An 8,392-nucleotide genomic window follows, 5' to 3' on the forward strand; every position below is an offset into this window, starting at 1 on the left:
AGTAACAGGGAAAACTGTGGCATGCATTTCACATGTCTGAAAAGTGATTCATTCTCTCATTTGGAAGAATGTGTGCATTTGATTCCTTTGGTTTTCAGAGTAAATTTTAAGCTGATAGCCACCAAGTTTTTAGGTGTTTTTTTTTTTCTCATTGCAAAGGCTTTAACTTATTCTTTTTAGATTTCAAGAGGTTTGAGATGTAAAAAGAAAGCGAGTAACGTTAGGTGAGTGCAGTGTACCTTGCTTCTTTGAGATGCATTTCAGAACCTAACAGCTACTCTTAATTTGCATGACTAGACAAGTGCATGTGACTAAGAGACAAATCTATATTCTTTAACTTACTAGAAACAGGTGAAGAAGATGGTAGGGAACATTGTTCTCTTATATGACTGTGACTTTTGTAAACACGTCTTATCAGGCAGTAATCTTTAGCTTTCTTCCTGCGGTTAAAGATGTGATGCGCCAGCTGTTCATGTTTGTTCCACAGAATCCACTCAAATCTTTCAACGTGAAATCATCTCTTTTCCTTGCCAGCTCTTCCCTTCAGCTCACCCTGGACTGGCTTATTTTGTTATCTGAACAGGAAAGCTAGTTAATCTAAAAGGGAGGGAGATCTCTTTTCTGTCAGAGATCTCTGAGAAGGAATGCTTGCAACTTTGTTTCTGTCCCTTTGGAGGCAGCCTTCTAGGAGCAAATGTTCCCATAGTAGGATAGCAACCATGAGTTTTTTGAGGCTGTGTTTGAAGTCAAATGTTGAGCTCAAACTCTAGATTTCCATCTTCTATTTCCAGTACATTCCATATAGATAATGGCACAGGGGTAGGGTAGATCACCCAAACTCCCCAAATAACTGTGATTCATGAGGAAACCCCTTTTTTGGCTGCCAACCAATTAAGAGCTTTGAATCCCACAGATGCAGAGAGCACAGATTTAGCGTGAACTTGGGCCAGGCGGGAACACAATGTGCTTTCCAGGTTGGCAAAGTGCATGGTTTACATTTGCAAGGCAAGGTGGGGTTATTAAGTGCTGAAGAACAGTCAAGAAGGCTGATAAATGCTCGGCGGACGAGGCCAAATACTGCTCTATTCTCATGTTCTCCCACCTTCGCTAGTCTCATTTCTATAATATATTTTCAAAGCTGAGACATTAATGACAAAATCTCCTTACAATTACATGATGTTGATTACGGACAACCCACTTCAACATCTCTTCAGCTACACAACATGATCCAACTTTGACATCACAGCTAAACTTGTAACACTGCAGTGTACAGTGGCTTGAATCGTCATTACCATACAAGGCAGATTTGAATTCCTCGTGGAAAGCTTTTATTACTGTTTTTAAGTTTCCCAAGCACTGCCAGACATCTTAAACTTTGTGGAATGATTATAAACCCTACAAACATAAACTTTAATTCCACTTAGAAATTCTGTTCAAGAATGGCAAAAATTGAACTCACGAATGCATGTATTTCAACAGGCAAAGACCTGGAATACTATTTTGATTATTTAACTCTAGAAATGGTTTGTTAGTATGCCAGGACAATTGACAGTGGGGCATTACAACAGTTATGTTGACTTTCAGAGCTAATATTGTCCAGCCTAATGACAAGCCTTGGGCTGCAACGTTGGCCCATGGGCCTGGGTTAACTTGCAGATGCCTCACATATCTAGAAAGCTGCCCCTTTCAAACCTCCAAAGCATTTGTTAGAAACACTTCATAATGAAAGTATGTTTGCCTTGGCACCTCTGCAGAGAGGTTCTGGCTATGAGCTCAAATATGAAGGACTCCTTTGGGAATCAGAAAGGGCTTTGTCCTTAGCAGGCTAATGTGGCACTGCTACTTGTCGACATGGCCCAGACACACTGCAAGGAGAAGCTACTTTGTGAAGAGAGCAACCTTTGCCGCATAGAACAGGCCATGATTTTCAGAAGAGGCAAAGGGGAGAGGATGAACAAGCACAAACAAAACAAAACAAAACAAAACAAAAACACCATGTTTGTTTCTGAAAGAGTGCTCTGACGAAATGGAAGAAAACTCATCTCAGAATAACAGTACAAGGTGATGAATAGACCAGCCTAGATTTCTAGAACCTAAATAATGAGGATGCACATTCCAGTTATCCCATTTCCTAGCTTTGTGCATGGTGCCCAAGATAGAACCCCATAGGCTTCAGTCATCTTATCTGAGAAATGAAGTAACGGCAGGGGTAGGGTCCTTGTTTCTGCCTGAGGCGGTGGCGTTGGGGCAGGGGGGAAAATTCAGGTATTTATAACAGCATGCACAGATGGAATTTCCAACTTGAAAATTAGCCTGTTACAGATTTATTGAATCTTGAGTCCTCCCTCCCCTACTCCCACCCCTGTGTGGTTGACCAAATGATTTTGCTGGCTGTTGTCCACGCCTGAGAGTTTTGGGAGAGTGAAAGGAGTGCCTAAAGCATTTACAGTGTAGACTAGAGCTACTCTCTAAAAGAAGATCAAGAAAAATTTTTAAAGCAGAGAGACTGAACTTTTCTTCTTCACTTACAAAATGAAATGAGGATTTCCAGTCTTCATCTTCCTTTGGATGGATTTTGAGGATACCCATGGGCCTTCTCTCAAGCATTTATGCATTTGATCAGAGAGTGGGCTGATAGCATTAGAGCCACTAACCAGAAAATGGTGCTCACCAGACTTGCTGAGTCTAGATTTTTCTAAATGTCTCTGCTCTTTATAAATTCTCAAATAAACTTTATGGACTTCAGTTCATTAAAACTACACATCTGTATAACTCTTTAACATGTGCCTTGGTTGAGTGGGCTGCCAATACCCTCACACATTTCCTCCTGCACACTTACAAATGCTGAAGGCTCTTAATGATAGCAATTTCAATGAGAAGAAAGATGCTGATTCCTAATCTTGAGGGAAAAAATTGTAATAAATCACTTAAATCATTCCTTGTGAATGTTCTTTCATGGCATTGTGCTCTGAAAAACTAGAAGTGCTAACAAACTTTAGGGACAATGAAAGATATTATCTCTACCACACTGTTAGCCCAGGAGATTGCTGGTCGGTTTAAATACTCATTTCTTTTGTGAAATATGAGACCTGGCGCTTCTTAAAGGCAATGCCTATGGCCCAACAAAACCCCCAAATTAGTTGGAAGTGTTGGTATAGAACCCCCAAACTGCGTCTGCTTGTTCACATATAGAAAGCCAATGGATGACATCAGGGTGGTAAAAGAAAGTAAGTCTTTATTACAAAGTTCAGAGCAAGGAGCCCGGCTGCTGTGGCTTAATGCCCAGGCTCCTTGAGGTGTTAGAGACAAATTTTCTTACAATTTGAAACTGGGGCTAAGGGATGCATGATAAGCAACCAATTATTTCTAAATTCCTGGTTGGTCAGTGGTGTTCATGACCCTCCTTTGATTGGTCAGTCAAATTTTTTTTTGAAAGGGAAAGTTAAAAAGAGATAGAGAAGGTCTTCCAACTGTTGATTCACTTCCCAAATGGCCAGACTGGCCAGAGCTAAGCTGATCCAAAGTGGGAGCCAGTAGCTTCTTCTGGATCTGCCAAATTGGTGCTTTCCCAGTCTGTAAGCAGAGAGCTGGATCAAAAGTGGAGTTGCCAGGCCATAAATCAGTACCTATGTGGGATGCTGGTGCACAAGGCAGAGGATTAGTGTGCTAAACCACCATGCCAGCCCTAATGAATTCTTTCTGATAAAGGACAGGTAAAGACAATTTAAGCTAGGGGTGACAAACAAGAGGCTGGGTCCTACTTTACATTAAATGAATTTAGTTTCAGGCTTATATTTTATAAAAGTTTATACCTACAGTACATTAGGCTTATAGATCATCAGTAACTGCTCTTATTATCACCCTTAAACAAATGACTTTTATTGCTGAGAACTTGGAGGCTGAGAAAAACCCTGTCTCCTAGGTTCTTTCCCACTGGATCCGTAGGCAGTGTTGTCCTTGTCTCTCACTTTGGCACTTGTGATGTGAAGGATTCCTGGTCCAGGACAAGGACAGAAGTGCACCCCTCAGGGGAGCACGGCCTTCCGTTTGCTCCGTGTTCCTCGTCCTAACCCCAAGACACACTGTCCTGGAAGTAGTGCTCACAGATTTTGGAATCCAGATTGTTCCAAATGATCCTACTGTTGTGTACAAACTGTCAAATAAGGCTTATGAAGTTGGACTGCATAGCTATGTAAATCCTTCAGCAAGGGGGAGATGAGAGGTGAATAGGAAGATGAAAATCAATGCGCTAAGTGAGGCATTTATGTGAAGAACAAATTGAGTGCATTTATATAAATGATGTTTTATAGCACACAGCACAAATTTCCATGTTTTGCAGAAACTCTGCAGATAATTGTTCCACTGAGTGTTACAAATAGCATGTTTTCCTAACAAATGGCCCCCAGACTTAGCAGCATGAATGAGCCGCTCATTCTGTACAAGTCCGTAGAATTTCAGACAGAATAATGGAGTTCAGCTGTGTGGATGTCAGAGGCTGCAGCTGGAAGACCTGAGGCTCAAGACAGGAATTGTTGGGAGAATTCCTTACACCAGGTATGCCACTGGATGTTGTCACTGGTCCAGGAAACTCAGTTCTTTTCCATGTGACTGGGTTCTAAGCGCAAGCAGAGATTGCTGAGATAGGGGGCGGGCCTAGAGAACCGATGCTACCTCGTATGATGATCTAATCTAGTACAGCATGAACATGACCTTCTATTTGTTCACCACAGAGTCCACTTCTGATTCATAGGGAAGGGCCCAGGAGAGTGGCAATGTTCTGAAAGCTAGATGGGACCAGAAATTTTGCTTTGAATAATTTTTAAAATGAACTTTAGTATGGTATAATTCATATTTTGAAGGCATATTTAGTTTATGGTCTCTGGGAAATTTGAGGTTTTAATTTTTAGTTTTCTTGGTATGTATAAATTTTTTAAAGATTTCTTTTTATTTGAATGAGTTACAGAGAAAGGAAAAAGAGAGAGAGAGAGAGGGAGAGAGGGTCCACCTTCTGGTTCACTCCCATGGATGACTACAATGGATGGATGTGGGCCATTCTCAAGCCAGCAGCTTCTACCGGCTCTCCCACATGGACACAGGGTTCCAAGCCTTGCTCTACTGCTTTCCTAGGGCATTACTAGGGAGGTATATTGAAATTGAAGCAGCTAAGATTTGAACTTGGGCTCATATGGGAATCTGGCATGACAGATGGAGCCTTAACCTGCAGTGCCATTGTGCCAGCCTTGTATGTAATTGTTTTGATTTTAATGAATATTTAACAGATTCACAATATGTCACATAGGGGTTGAAATACCAATTTTAAAGAAGGGCCATTAAGGCACAGAAGACTTATCTGGTTGCTCATGCTTCCAGTTGCTGTGTCAAGGTTCACACTTCGGGCCAGGACATCAAGCTTAAATACTTTTACTATGACATGACAGTCACACAGAGCAAAGCCTTCACGTACTCTGCCTACATGAAAAGAGTGAATCTTCTGCCTTCAGCAGAAACTGGTGTGTAAAATATAATCATAAGGCTTGTCTACAAACACCGTATTTTGCCTTATTATTTAAAAGGATTAACTGGAAAGCAGAGCAACAGAGAGAGGGTGAGAGAGAGACAGAGATGGAGAGAGAGAGAAAAGAGAGAGAAACAGAGAGAGAGATTGGGGGCAGAGGAGAAATGAGAGAGAGGGGGAGAGAGAGAGCCAGGAATCCCATTCTGGAGCTAGGAACTCCAAATACTTCAAGCTTCAGAAGCCTAAGAACCTGAATCTAAACAGCTATTCACCTTAGTGGCTACGATGTTTGCCAGCTCTTTCCCATTTTGTTTTGGACAGAAAATTTTGTTCTGGTTGGCCACATGCCTTCCCCTCAGGGTGTGAAATAGGATTGACTACGTCAACCACAGCAACTTTTGTCTCTCTTTGCCTTGGGTGAGCATGACAGTGTGATCTTGTAGCAGCCGGAGAGATGGAAGGGCTGCCACAGACTCCTGGGGAAAATGTGCCTCTTGTCTAGGAAAGAAACTCTCCCACAGCATCCGTTTTCCTCTGATTACCTCGGATGCCCTCCTGTGGAGCTTGAATAAAGCGGCAAACCACTCAATGGAAGGTGAGGCAGGTGGCAGCGGAACCAGGGGATGAGCTTGTTCAGAGCCACTTTGGGATCAGTCTACAGCTTGTCTTTAAGCCACACACAGTTGTGTTTTTAGTTACCTCCAACCAGAACACATTCCTGATTACTCACCTCCAAGGCTGCCAGGACTAACCTCAGCATGCCATCTCAGCCCTCCCTCCCTTCATCCCTAGGCATCTAAGGGCATCTGACTTGGTGGGATAGCCACTTTGCCTTGCCAGTCTCCTCATCACATCACCTCCATATCCCTCGGGCACAGCCAACTCCACCTCCGTACCAGGCATCTCCTCCTTATACTGCTTGGACACCTGAATATTTCCAGTCTGTCTGTTCCCATGGTATTTTCAAATAAAGGCTGCTGTCTTCCAGGTGCAGCTCTCCATGTGCTCTTGGAAGGAATGTCCTCTTCATTGGCCACTGTTTGTTCCCCACTGATTCCTTTCTCTATCTTTACAATCAAAACCATTTGAAGTACAACACATGCCTTCAGACTTTATCATCCATGTCTAACCTAAGTGGTCAACTTATATCAAATTCCAGGATACATCTCCAAATTCCTTGATAACTTTAGCTCCTGGCTCACTCTCTTCCATTTTCCCTGGTATGCTGATGGATTCAGTGTACTCACTGTTGTCCACCCAACACCTAGGCTTCTCCTCTAATCCAATACTTTCTCATCCTCCATCTTACTCAGTTGCAACTGTGGGGAGGACACAGGAAGTCAATGGAGCTTCGCCAAGAAGATGTCAGTGTAAAATTCGAATTCCAGCCCTCCTGTGGACTACACCATCATAGCTGTGCAGTCAGTCGACATTTATGGGACAATCAACCGTAATGTCTCTGTATTCAATACTGGTTGACTCTAGGAAAAACAATTGGGGACAAGTCAGTTTTCTTATTGTCTGAAGGTCAAGATATCCCAGGGAGAAGTATCACAGAGGAAAAATCAATAGCAGCTCTCATAAATGTCAGCGTCAAATGCCATTTGAAACTTGTAGAAAAGGTTAATGATATCTTGTTCTTGAGTGTTTTAGAATTCATTATTGGATAACATAGAAGGTACAATGACTGCTCTGTCTGTAAGGACAAAATAATTAGCCGGAGCTAGGTAACTAGCCTCTGGTAAGCTAAAAAAGAGTCTGCTAATAAAAGCTGAAAGTGATGGAGTTTGTGTGCTGACAAAACACCCAGGGACCCGAACACAGCAGGTCTCTGTCATCCATGTGAGCGCTCAGCACTGGCACTGAAGTTGTCATTGAACACTGGCAGCAGCAGAGGTCATGAAGGAGCAGAGAATTCCTAGTACAAATAAATGGCAGCAAAGCATTCTGTAGGGAGGCATTAGTGGAGACACAGGTTTGCTACGGAACTAAATGAATCCCCAGAGAACAAGTTGGGATGTGCCAGGGCATTGTGAGACAAGGGCTTTTGTGCCAATTTCGAGTGCCGATGTCTCTTTGGTCACCATGGAGAAGTAGTAGGATGAGCTTAAACACCATGTGTTGGAAATTCCTTAAGAATGAGTCAGGAATGAATGTCTCGTCTTTGGCAAAATGGGGCTGAAATACTTCAACGTCAGATTTGGGATCTACTTAGCCACAGCTGATTAAAGAGGAAATAATGTATCCCACATTTCGAATGGACAAAATTTTAAAATTAAAACCGATAGGCTTCAAGAGCATCTCAGATTTCCTCAAGGACAGGATAAATAAAATCCACCAACTTTTCAAAATTAGAAATGCACCTGACAGCTATGTGAAAAATTTTCCTGTTTAGAGGTGAACAAGGCAGGTTCAAATTTCATTCATGAGTTCATAATCATCCTAATATGAGGAGAGCATATCCTCAATATACTTTGGCAACAGATAATGTGTCAGGATCTTTCGGTCTTGGTAAACAAACAGCTCATTTTTCTTTTTCTGTTATCTCCACCTCCCACTCTCAGATTTTCTTTGCTGCTCAAAGGACAGGAAAAGCTGAAGTCTTCCTCATCACTTACTGTCCCAGATGGTGGTTTGGGCAGAATTCCCAGGACAGTTCTTTTTATTCTTTGTGTTCTCATCTGGGGTTCTGTAATCAAGTATTTTCTTTCTCCAATTTGTTTCTTCCTATCGGGAGGGTTTACCACTTACTGCCCAGACGTGAGCTTCAATTCTGGGAATAAACAAACCATCTAAAAGATTATGTCTGAAAAAAAGTGTAACCTAAGTGGGATTTTGGTAATAGAAATTTGTATTATTTGACCCACAGGACATAAT

This window comes from Ochotona curzoniae, unplaced genomic scaffold, assembly GCF_017591425.1.
Source record: "Ochotona curzoniae isolate NIBS_2020 unplaced genomic scaffold, NIBS_Ocur_1.0 scaffold_2476, whole genome shotgun sequence".
Classification (NCBI taxonomy): domain Eukaryota; kingdom Metazoa; phylum Chordata; class Mammalia; order Lagomorpha; family Ochotonidae; genus Ochotona; species Ochotona curzoniae.